Source organism: Diabrotica undecimpunctata, chromosome 1, assembly GCF_040954645.1.
Source record: "Diabrotica undecimpunctata isolate CICGRU chromosome 1, icDiaUnde3, whole genome shotgun sequence".
Lineage (NCBI taxonomy): Eukaryota > Metazoa > Arthropoda > Insecta > Coleoptera > Chrysomelidae > Diabrotica > Diabrotica undecimpunctata.
The window spans coordinates 117,442,290-117,455,737 of NC_092803.1; positions in this window are offsets into that span (position 1 = coordinate 117,442,290).

Sequence of the window (13,448 nt, forward strand, 5' to 3'; positions counted from 1 at the left end):
AGGAAACAAGAGACGGAAGATCAAATAGAAGTAATGATAGACCAACAAAAAATAATACAGACAAATTCATACAAATACTTAAGAACAGTAATCAACAACAAAGGAGACATCGAGGATGATCTTAACAACAGAATGGAAAACACAGGAAAACTATTCCAAGCACTAAATAGAGGATTCCTTAATAACAAAGAAATATCAACAAAGACCAAGATGACAATATACAAAACAATATATAGACCTACAGTGACATATGGAGCAGAAAATTGGATATTAAACAAAAGACATCAGAGTAGAATTCAGGTAGCAGAGATGAAATACCTCAGAAGAACGATAGGAGTAAAAAGAACTGATAGAATCAGAAATGAAGAAATAAGAGAAAGACTCAAAATCAAACCGATACTCGAGTCAATCCAAGAGAAAAAATTGGCATGGTTCGGACATCTAACCCGGATGGACAATAATAGACAAGTTAAAAGAGTGTGGGACGCCAAACCAATAGGGAAGAACAGAAGAGGAAGACCCATTAAAGAATGGAACAGTGACATCTCGCAGATACTGCAGAGTAAGGGTAAGACTTGGCAGGAAGCAACACAGATGGCATACAATAGGAAGGAATGGAGAAAGTTCGTTAAGAGCTAGGACACCTCAGAAGACTGTCAAATATTGAAATGTAATGAATTGTATTTTAAACGGCCCAACACCGAAAGGTACTAATGGGTCTACTGATTAAGTAAAGTAAAGTATATCTCTAACAAAAAAATACCGGTCAATAATGAAAGTATAAATTTTGTTAATACTATACAAAAAAATATTAATACACAATTATTAAAAAAAAGTCTTCAAAAGACGCGCAATGTATTATAAAAACCATGTATAGATTTTCCGATTGAAAATAATTTAAAATAATGTTTTAAATAAATTTATAATAAACATAAAAATAATGTTGAAACATCTCCGATTCTGATCTGTTAAGCAATGTTATCCGTTTTTCATTTTGATATACTCGTGTGACTTGATGGACTCGTGTGAAAACTATATCTTAAACATAAATTTTAAAACCAACTGCAATTATATATTCAAGCCTGATGTGCGTTTTAAGCACTTTGCGTGGGAGTATTTGTATATATCGGATTTTTTTGTCACTTTTATTTTCACATTATTTAAAGAATGTTCATTTCCGTGACAGGAAATTAGAATTTTTTCTTGGTAAACATTTTGGGTGGATTATAATAATTATATAAAGCATGATTTAATAAATTGTATGCCTTTAGTCAATTTTTAGTCAATACTATTATTAAATTATTTAATAATTATTATACTAGTCCAGTCGTCAGAGATTTTACCTCTAAAACTTATACGAACCAGCTGAATTTTACTGGGAATGTTAATTTTGGGACCTTAACAAAATGAAAGAATTTTGTACCACAAGAAATATGTAGCTAAAATTGTGTAGTTTTAAAAAAAGTTCTTGTGTAATCAAAAAGAAGCAATTCTAAGTGTTTTAGATCGTTTGTAATGTAAAAGTTTAAATTCAATGTGTTTTAGGCATATTGTTTTTTATTTCCAATTACATGTCTCGGCTGCTGTGGCCATTGACACGAGGAACTGTATTACAGAAAATAACAAATTAAGTTACATTTATTCAATAAATTTCAATACAGATGATATCTAAAAAAAAAAGAAAATAAAAAACTAGCGGATGATTACAAAATGGAAATATAGATAGATAATACAATTATAACAGGTGATATAATTTACAATTTTTAAGGAACTCTATCACATTAGACATATTGTTTTTAGATTTTAAGATATCACATAAACTTCCGTGGATATCATGTTTGATCCGTGCTGCTGCGTACTGGTTACATTCCACAAGTATATGGTGTACACTTAGACGGGAGTTGCAGTATTGGCAGTTTGGAGGTTCTTCGGGAACCATCAGATATCCGTGGGTTAGCCAGGTATGCCCAATTCTTCTAATGATGGTCTTCGATTTTCTTTCCGTAGTAACAATTCTGGGTCCTAAAATGTTTGGTTGGATGGACTTTAGTTGGGTAGTGCACCTGTTCCATTGATTTTGCCACATTGAGGTAGATAACTTTTTAATTTCAATTATTATATCTTGAAACATTTAGACTTTTTCATCTGTAAGGTCAAAGCGACGTGCTTCATTTGCTGCGTGGTCAGCATTCTCATTTCCTATAATATCAACATGTGAAGGATTCCATATCGTCGAAACCGAAGTGTTTTATTTAGCAAGTGCTGTACATCTTTCGTGGATCTCATTAACTAAAGGATTTGATGTGTAGATTTTTCTAATCGAATTTATGGATGATCGTTGCAGATTCCTAATTTTTGGGTACCCTGAATTGAAATCTCTAGAGCTTTAAGTATAGCGTAGAGTTCTGCTGTGACTATACTGGTCATCTTGGGTAGTCTATATATTGCTAATCTGTTATTTGTGTAAGTAACAGCACATCCGACACTTTCTTCGTCTTTAGATGCATCTGTGAATATTATGTTATCAAACTTGCCTCTATTAATTATGTCGTTAAAAGTTTGTTTCATAAGTATCGTGGAGGTTGTTAAAGTATTGTTGAAAAAAATTTAAAATCGAAATTTTATGCTATAGGTTTCGAATAGAAATTCTAAAGAGAAAAGTCGCGTAACGTTTATATTTTATATTTAACAGCTTTAGAGAAACTGATTTCATTTACGACAAAATGCAAATATTCCATACGAAAGCTGCACTCTTCACCTTTTTTTTATTTACAAAAAACCCGCGTTAACCTAATAAGGTTATTAGTGGAACGGTAACAATTAATTACACTTTACTTATTATTACAATCTTTAAAAACAGAAGTAGTTTATTAATATTGATATTTGAGTTTAAAATGTCTTTACTGTTGTTTGGTAGATGGTATTTAATTCTATGGATATTAAACTTTTCGCACTTTTCCACTAGCACATGTTTTACTGTAAGGGGTGAACCGCATTGATCACAAATTGGGTGTTCTTCTTTTTTAAATACATGTTCATGGAAAAACTGGGTACGTCCAAGTCGTAAATGGGAAATGATCATTTGCTTTCGTCTAGATACATCGAGTGGTTGCCATGGTCCAATTTTATTTTTTATTTCCTAAAGCTTTGATGGTGTGGATTTCCATTTATTGTCCCAGATCTCGAAAATATGTTTCATACGGTAGCTTTCTAGATCCACACTAACAGATTGGAGAGACATTTGGGTACTGCATACACACACACACAAGCAGTGATCAACCCTGCCCCTAGGAACATGTGTATACCAATGTAAGAATGGGATCCACATGTCCGAAGATCAAACCGGTCACACTTCGCTAGTCGAAGTGGTACCTATCTGACCCCCAGGCTTTTCCACCACCCCTCCTCATCGGGTACTGTTATCATTTATGGCTTCTTTGGCTTTTCGGTCGGTTACTTCATTACCTGCTATTCCGACGTATGATGGGACCCAGAGAAACTTGATACTTATATCTTTAGTATGTAATTTATTTATTTCTTCCCTTATTAGTAAAGCTAATGGATGCTGGGTGTATATTTTCTTGATTAGGTGTAGTGATGACGTAGAATCTGTCACGTTTAACATTATGTTCATCTTATTCGCAGTTGCATGTAGTAATGCTTTGTAGATTGCATAAAGTTCTCCTGTGAATACGGTTGCAGTATCTGGAATTCTGTGTTTGAGAATCTCTGTGTTATTAATGATTGCCACTCCGACTCCATTTTCAGTTTTAGAGGCGTCTGTGTAGTATACTGTGTAATCGGAATGAGAGTTAATTAGATCTCTGAAGTATTGTACGATAAGATTGGGGTTAGTGTTATTTTTTGGAATTTTAATAGACTACAGTTGAGTATTGAAATTTTTACAATCCATGGTGGACATTAAGATACATTTTTGTATTGATATAAGGGTGAAAATTGCTTCCAGTTAAGAAGTTTTATTGCACGATGAATTCTGCGAGAATATGGAAGATTGAAATTTGATGAGTCATTCGTCATAGATATGTTTAAAATGTTATTTATTGGAATTCTTTTATTTACATGTATGTTAGAAGTCTAGTTTTTGGTTAACAGCTGTCTACGAAGCTTTAGCGTGGGTTCACCTATTTCGGCTTGTATGCTATTTATTGGAGTTGTTCTGTATGCCCCAATTATAATCCTAAGGGAGGTTATATGTAACCTATCCAAAAGTTTTAACGTTGCTTGCAGATCTTTAGCATTCGTCTATGACCCACATTACCAATGCTTTAATTTTGTTCATGATCGATACTTTTAGCGTCCACACTTTTGCACTATACAAAAGTACGGACCAAACATAGCACTTAACCATTCTTTGTCTTAGTTGTAAACTGAGATCATTATTGCAAAGAAATAACTTTATTTTCATAAAAGTAGTTTTAGTCATTGCTCTTCTACATTTTATTTCTATATCTGGATCTAGTTGGTCTGTTATCACAGTTCCTAAATATGTCATTTTGTGAACTTTCCCTCATTTTTCTTATTTTTGTAATAGGATGTTAAGCGCAAAAAGTGCCTCCCTGGTTCACATAGCATTCTTAAAACCAAATTGGGTATCTTTTACATCTTCATCGCATTTGCGTCTAATTCTGTTGTGAAGTATTCTTAGGAAAATTTTAAGAATGTGGCTCATTAGGCTAATTATACTTTTCTTATTATTTCATCCATAATCAGGTTGAACAATAGAGGACTCAGAGAATCCCCTGTCTTATCCCATTTTCATATTTAATAGAATCAGTTAGTTCTTCTTCTTCTTCTTCTTCTTAACATGCCATACACCAAAGTGCGTAGGCGACTATCTCATTACTAGAATTCTGTTCTTGGCGGCGTGACACAGCTCGCCTGTATTGTGTATTCCTGTCCATTCTTTAATATTCCTTAACCAGGATAATTGTTTGTTTCCTTAACCACTCCTACCTTCGATCTTCCCTTGTAGGATTAACTGTGGTATTTAGTTCTTCTTCTACTTTTACTTTTATTGTGTTGTTTTGGTAGAGATTTTCGATCGTTTTGATTATTCCTGTAGCTATCTCTCTTGCGTACAGTAAGTGGATGTCTTTTAATTTAACCTGGTCAAATGCGTTCTTTAGGTCCATGAAACATAGATTTGCCGATTTGTTATATTCTGATGATTTCTCTTTTCCTTGCCTCATTATAAATATAGTGTCGGTGCATGATCTTTCCGAACTAAAACCGTGTTCTTCTTCTGCTAGTGTTATAATTTCATTCAGTTTTGTCTTTAACTTCCCTTTTCTTATTTGCTTTGTACATAACTACAGTGGCAAGTGCCAAGTGTTGGAATATCGCATTTGTCTCGAAAATTGTTCTTATTATATTTTTATGATGTAAAGTAGACGTTCAAATCAAGTAGACCTTAAAACAAAGCTTAAAACGGAAAGTACATTCCATATTGATTTATCGTTAGTGGTTTGGAAGTAAACTGTAATTCAACTTTTCCTTTATTTGATTTATTTAAATCAGGGTTGATGTTAAAGCTAATCTAGGCCAATAAATTTTACATATCTAGGACTTGAGACTTCTGTATAAAAACATATTTTGATGTGCGCTTCTGAAAGCTATAAATTTCGACCAAGGAATTGGATTTATACATAAAACATGTTCAGTCAATTTTATTTGTTGTGTGGAGGAATGTCCCAGATTACTACGGGATTCAACTTATTTATTTATAACCAGAAATAGTCATTTATAACAAACAAAAGTGTCAAATCTTTAGTTATAGAATATACTAATAATAGAAATCTCTAGTAATTGTGTATCATTATATTATATAATTAAATACAATTTTAAATAAATATATATATATATATATATATATATATATATATATATATATATATATATATATATATATACATATGTATACATATGTATACATATTATAGAGTGGTCAAAAATTTGAAATTGCCTAGTTGTCTCTTAAATGAATGTTCCGGATTATACAAAAACAGGGATGGTACACCCATTTTGGATTATGAGGATTTAAAATTTGATGTTTGTTACGTTGCTAGATTTACCATTTTTCTGGTACTGTTAACCACTTTGGTTTTCTAAATACAACACCATTTATATTGTACCTTTATTGAAATCTCTACGTAAAAAAAACCAGTTCAAAAGTATACAACACTTTAAATCTGATGTCATCAGCAACATCTTAAAAAGATGAGACAACCCAAGAAACGCCTAATCATCTCAATAAATATTTTAATTCAAACTATGTGCAACTAACGGCACTGGCATACCAGAGGTGGCACATCCTGGATTCTATCTTTATGCAACCGAGCCAAATGAGGGAGCTATCCTTAAAGAGACTTGTGGCTTTCTGTGAGGCCACAAAGCTACTAAAGGATTGGATGTTCAAAACGGCAGGAAAGACTCAAACTTAAAGCCCTTACTGATTACTGCAGATATGGGAACCCGGGACAACCTGGGCCCCAGAAACGCCGAAGAATGGGCCCTTATGGGCCTATTTCGTATGATAGAGGTGATACAATGGTCCTGCCTTAGGAGGTCTAGGTGTGTGAAGGGCTCATAAATGGGCCCTGCCCTGATCTGTCATAACCATAGCCATAACCATATACAACTAAATTTGGACGTAATAGGTACTTAAAAGTTTAGTACATTGCTAAAAAAATGTCTACCTAATAAGTGTCCAAATGTTTTTCGTTTTTAATAAGACAATAAACGATGGTAGAATCCGTCTATGACATTACTGCATGTTTTTCTATAAAATAATACGGAGTGATCAATAATCCTTTATCTTAGCTCTGCAATACTTGCTGGATAAGTTTTATAAATTCTACATTTCAAGTATCCCCAATAAAAATATCCTTTAGAATTCAAATCGACTGAACAAGGAGTCCATTCAATACTACCTAATCTACCAAACCATATTTAGGGGAATTTTCGATCTAAAAACCTCTGAGCACTTACACCAAAATAAGCTGAAGCTCCGTCTTGCTAAAACCATACATCTCATTAAATTTGGCAGAAAACTTGTTTTTTGACTTGTTTTTGATAATTATCGCTTGTTTAATTTCCTTCTTTAAAAACACGGCCCAATTAACTGAGTACCTCCTCCGAATATACAGTTTCTCAGTATAAATTAGTTTTTACTCAAAAGGTACTTTCTATTTAATACTTTACATAAATGTATGTTGTGGAAAAAGATTGATTAACGTAGTTTCAGGTCAAGTGCAATGAGAGGCCAACACCGACTCACACATAAAAGTTATATACGGGCCGCGTGATGCCGATGTGGGCTCACGCTCTAGGTCGTCAAAAAATGCTGTGTAGCTCAACAGCGGCTTCTCGAACTCATTTAAAATACACGGGGACATTTCGAGCCCGGCCAGATGGTCTAGAAAGCATACTTGGTTTGTACTTTTGTGATGTCAACGAGGACTCAAATGGTCCATAATATTTATAAGTAACAATTGCGTAATTATAATATATTTTTTTAGTATATATTCATAGTAAGAACATATTTTAGTAAAAATAATTAATTTTTTGTCACGGAATGTGGGACAAAAAAACAGTCAAAGCAATAAATTTTTTTATAGCCATCATACGTCAATGAGGTGTTGGTTGTTTTCCTTTGTGTTACTTGATTTTCTTCTTCTTCTACCATTTTTGCATAACACGTTGTACATCGTCTTCTGCCTGCACAGCCAACATCGATGTGATCGTTACTATTTTCCATAATAACTGGTGTGATAATAAAATCTCCTAATAGGCCTCGAATTACCTCTTCCTTGAATTTGGCAATCGTCATGCTTTCATTGGCAATGGTTTGATGCTCGACATATACATTTATAAGTGCTGTGCCTGTCAAGAGCTCCATCGATAATTTTCTGTACCATTTTATTCCTTTACGTAATGACGAATTATAACTTTTCATTTGTTCTGATATATCAATGAACTTTTTGTATTTATTATATTCGATGACATTCTTTGACTTTACATCACCGCGTGCCTTCTGCAATGTCACCATTTCGGCAGCAAATTTGGTAATAATGATCAGCACATCTCGCTTGTCCCTCCACTTCTGAAAAATGATGGCCGAATTACTTTGTTCAGCTATAATATTTTTGCCTACTTTTAATTTTTTGGAAATGACATTTTTGGGATTATATTTGCAGTTCGCATGTAGCGTACCAATCATATAAGTTTTTCGGGGAAGGAATGAGTTCATGTGCAAGTGTGACAGAACTGTAGCAGTTATCAATCGCAATTGTTCGTCCTTTGTCAAGCAGTCCATCCATAAGTTTTATCACTACATTTGTTAGTACGGTGCTACCTTCAGCATGTTTTTTCCACAAAATACGTTAAAATCCGAGGTGTAACCACCTTCCAGACAAATTTTGAGTAATTTTATCCCAAATTTGTGCCTTTTGTTGGCAATATACTGCTTGAATTTTAGTCGCCCTTAAAAAGGCACTAAAGTTATGTTAATGCACACGTTTTCCTTTAAAACAATGGCAGCTTTGAATTTATCCTTCAGTCTGCTAACCAAGGCCTTGTTGTTACTGAATTATCGCTAGAATTCACCGTTTTCCACAATAACTGGAAGCGATTCCTTGACATTACTTCTTTGATATTATACACCCAAAGATCATTATTTGACCAGTACGAATGAAAAGTTAGAAAATGACATAATCCCCTCCATATAACTATACCCAGGAATCGTTTTAATATGGCGACATCAGTCTTGTGTCTCGCGGTAATATGTGTGCATTTTTTTTATTTCTTTCCTGACACTGCAGGACATAACAATTTGTTTCTTCGACCTAGAAATTAAAAAAAATCAAAATCAGAACAAAATAAATTAGATATTTACCATTATGAATAAAAGACTATTGTCTACAAAATATTCGTAGAATTGAAAGGGTGATTTGTTGTTGTTTTTGTATAATTGTGTATGAAAACCTGCAGAATTATTATAGTCCTCAAATGTAAATTTCTGTAAATTTTCGCTGTTGACCGGCCCCAGACAATAGCTTCATTGCATTGGATACTATTGGTTCTTCTAAAATTTTTTGTTCGGAGACTTAAGAATGTTGGGCAATGACAGATTCTATAGCAGCATCAACATGTTCTCTGAAATTCGTATATTATTTTTCTTTACTGGTGGACGCCGATACATCTTGTCCCAACGGTTTGGTATTTCCCGGCACACGTTTTCTTTTTTTATTCTGTTCCGTTCTGTTCGACTTTTGTGACGATACCTAAAAAAGCAAATGCAAAAAGGTGTAGTGACTACCGAACCATCAGCTTGAATGAGTCATGTTTTAAAGATATTTGTACGAATTTTGCACTCTAGGATGTACAAAAAAATAGAACAACTTGGTGACACACAGTTTGGATTCCGCAATAACCTTGGAACAAGAGAAGCACTATTTAGTATTCAGGTTATGGTACAGAGATGCAGGGATGTCGGACATCCAGTTTATATGTGTTTTATTGACTTTGAGAAGGCCTTTGATCGAATAAACCATACTGAAATGATAGCCATTCTTGAGCAGGTAGGTATTGATGATAAAGACCTACGCATTACTAAAAATCTTTACTGGAATCAACGTACAAACATCAGGATTGGGCGGGACACCTCTGAAGAGCTTCAAATACAAAGAGGAGTAAGGCAGAGCTGCATTGTCTTCGCTACTATTTAACATCTATTCTGAGTTAGTTTTCAATAATGCAGTAAATAATATTCAATGTGGTATAAAAATGAATGGCGTCAATATTATTAATTTGAGATATGCGGATGACACAGTGTTAATTGCAAGGAATTACGAAGAATTTCAACATCTAACTAATAGGATTACCACAACGTGTGATGAATATGGCCTTAAGCTAAACACCGCAAAGGCAAAGGTGATGGTCGTCAGTAAAACGCCAATACAACCGGAAGTGGTAACAGCTTATGGTGAACAACTGGAGAGAACTAACAGTATCACTTACCTTGGTTGTAACCTAAATGAGAACTGGGACATGAGCAAAGAAATTAGAATAGGGTTAGAGAAGGGCAGAGGTGCATTCTTTAAGATGAAGAAATTGTTATGGGGAAACAATATTACTATAAGTCTAAAAATTAGATTAGTGAGATGTTATGTGTTCTCTTCTCTTTTGTATGGTGTCGAAGGTTGGACTTTGACGGATACACTTCTCAAGAAACTGGAAGCCTTTGAAATCTGGGTGTATCGGAGAATCCTACGAATAAGTTGGGTGGATAGAGTTCGTAACGAAGCTGTTTTGCATCGGATGGGAAAAGTTACGGAAGTCGTCAAAACAGTTAAAAATCGCAAACTTGAATATTTTGGCCATGTTATGTGCCACCCAGAGAGATATAATATACTCCATTTACTAATACAAGGCAAGGTAGACAGAAGAAGAGGGCCAGGTCGAAGAAAAACGTCATGGCTTAGAAACCTGAGAGATTGGTTTAACAGATCCTCTGCATCTCTTTTCCGAGCTGCTGTCAACAAAATTACTATAGCCAATTTCATAGACAATGCTCTATAATCGAGCTCCGCACATGAAGAAGAAGATTCTGTTCCGTAGTACTCGATTCATTTTTGCTGTCACTAGAATCAGTTGGTTGGTACTCGTCTGAAAGATAAGTGTCGCCAAACTCATCCGATTCTTTGTCTGATAGAATTTCTTGCCAAGTTTTTGTTGCTCTTTCTCGTACGACTGCATTGTACCGCTTTAATTTAAGCACTGACAAGAAAAAAGTAAAATGCAAGCGACGGTGACGGCAAAACGTGATGCCACGTTGGACTCTCACAGGCATTTTGTGACAAAAATCTTGCTGCTGGTCGCGAAACTCCAACGTGGACTCATTTTGAAAAATGAAATTTTAACCAAAATTCGCATTTTAGAATGTTAGATTTTGATTTGAAAGTTAAAGAAAGTAATACAAATACTTAAAAAAAAAAGTGATCGGCTAATGAAGACATTAAAATTTTCAATATGGTGGCACTTAACCTGTGCTGGGAAAATTTTGCTGAATACGTTTATTGATATTAAGTCAATTTTCTTGACTTTTCTTTGATATAATTTATAGTTTTATAAAAACAAAATATTTGCTTTGTTTATTTGTCCAATACCAAAAAAGAGTGGTAGATAGAACTGATAACATATTATGTTCATTTGGTATGACGGAACTAGATTTACGGAATCATATATTTTAACTGCAATTTTTTTCTGTACGGCTCTGAATTTACATCAAAACGATTCATAGTTAAAAATAAACACACACGGATTTTATTAAAAGGTATATTTGCCAATCCACGTTAATCAACTCGGAACTGGTCAATTTAAAATTCCTTACCGCCAAAAGAACCGGTGAAAAAAATACGGCAGTCGGTGTTTTTGAAAGGATCCTAAATTATGCGGTCAGTTAATGTGACAAAATTAATTACTTCGATGCCCCTATAATGAATGGCATACAAGAGATATGTCAAGATATTAAATTATCAACTGTTCATCCTTTAAGTAGTCTAATTTAACCATTAATACTTACTTACTGACGGGTAGGTAATTTTTCAGATCTGGTAATATGATCACAAACGATAGATGAGACAGAATCGTTACAATTTATTTATTTGGATAATTAATTGTTACGTATATATTACGTAATACATTACGGATCAAGAGTTTAAAGTAGCATATTCGTAAAGTTATATGCCTTCTACTTGAGTTACGCACAAATCTTCATCTATGCCTCTGAACTTTACAAAGAAGAATTAGTAACTATGTAATTCTGTTTTATATATTGTGTATTCAGTTGTTAGAAAAATAAGTACAGTCTAGTAACTCGGGTAGAAAATAGGATCTTACCTCTCAATTGTGCCAGACTGCATGACTTTAGCTGAAAATTTGGATTTACGCTTGTTTTACCATCCTTTACAAAAGTTATAATATAATTATGAGCGAACTGTGCTTTTTGATTTTAAGGGTTTAAAACTACCCTTAATTACAAAAAAAAACTTGAAAAACACGTATTTAAACAGTTTGTGCATTAACATCTGATTGAATTATGTAAAATAAACATATTGAATGATAATTTGTACTTTAGTACAAATTTTCAACCCATAGAAGCCCTTTATGTCGTAAATAACGTTAACAAATAATTTTTTACGATGTAAAATGCTTAAATTATTAAATAAAATCAATAACAATTCATTTATTGCTTGTAAAGTAATGTAACATTGGTTTTAAGTTTTTAATCCCTAAAAAGCATCCCAAAATGTCTTTTTGGTAATTTTGTATTAGGGATAGGATTATGTATTTGTCTGATTAAAGAATCTAGTGCAACTGTCTGAATAATTAATGGCTATGCCAAAAGAAAGCATTTTTTATGAAAAAGATACTTAAAAAAGCCTATTTATAGTTTAAAATTTTCCAGTTAAAAACTAAAAATTCATTCCTCGATTATGAAACTTTATTTCTTTGTTTCTCAAAACTTTCGTATTTAAATTAATAAAAACTGGTCCTTGTTCATAAAACATTATTGTTTGGTTAGAACTTTTTTAACCTTCAGAGACTCTCTTCTATGCTAAAACCAAAACAAAGCAGTCAATGTTATTTAATTTTTTTTTTAAATTATAAGATTAAAAATACTTTAAAGTAATGTAAGTTAGGTAAAAAAATTGTTCAAAAAAATTAGGATCCATCACAATCACTTCATACATCTTCATCGACTTCATTTTCTTCTCCATTAATTGAAATTTTAACAATTAACTTCCGGGTAGGTCGCACACGTGACATTCCATCAACCACACCAAGAACCGCAAGGTTTTGTGTAATTACAATAAATCGTCTTCAACAGCTCTTCTGTTGAAGACAAACGGCTTGTATCATTTTTAGAAATGAAAATTTCGTTGTTGGAGTCGAGATATTTATCTACAAAACTATTATGCTTACTTTAGATTTATGAGAGCTATAAAATACGTACATTATTTTCGTTCCAAAATTATCATCCAAAAATATCATTGGTTTGAAAAGCATTCATTATAGTGTTATTATTCAGTGGATATGTGCCAGTTCCGAGGCGGAGAATGTTCTGGGAAAACGAAAGAGACAGTCAAAATGTACTGGTTTCTGTAACTTTGTCAAGGAATAAATTTGAATATATTTTATCTTACTTTCACCTAACTGACAAAGTCACTATAAATACATCCGACAAATATGCTAAATTTAGGCCATTGTTTCATCACCTCAATGCTGCATTTTTGAAATTTGGTAAATGTGGTATTGGTAACCTCCACCGAAGGTTTAGACATTAGGTTTGATTATATGGATCATTTGGTAATTCCTCAAAATAAGCAAACACGCTGTGCACATTGCCATGAAAAAACAAACACTTC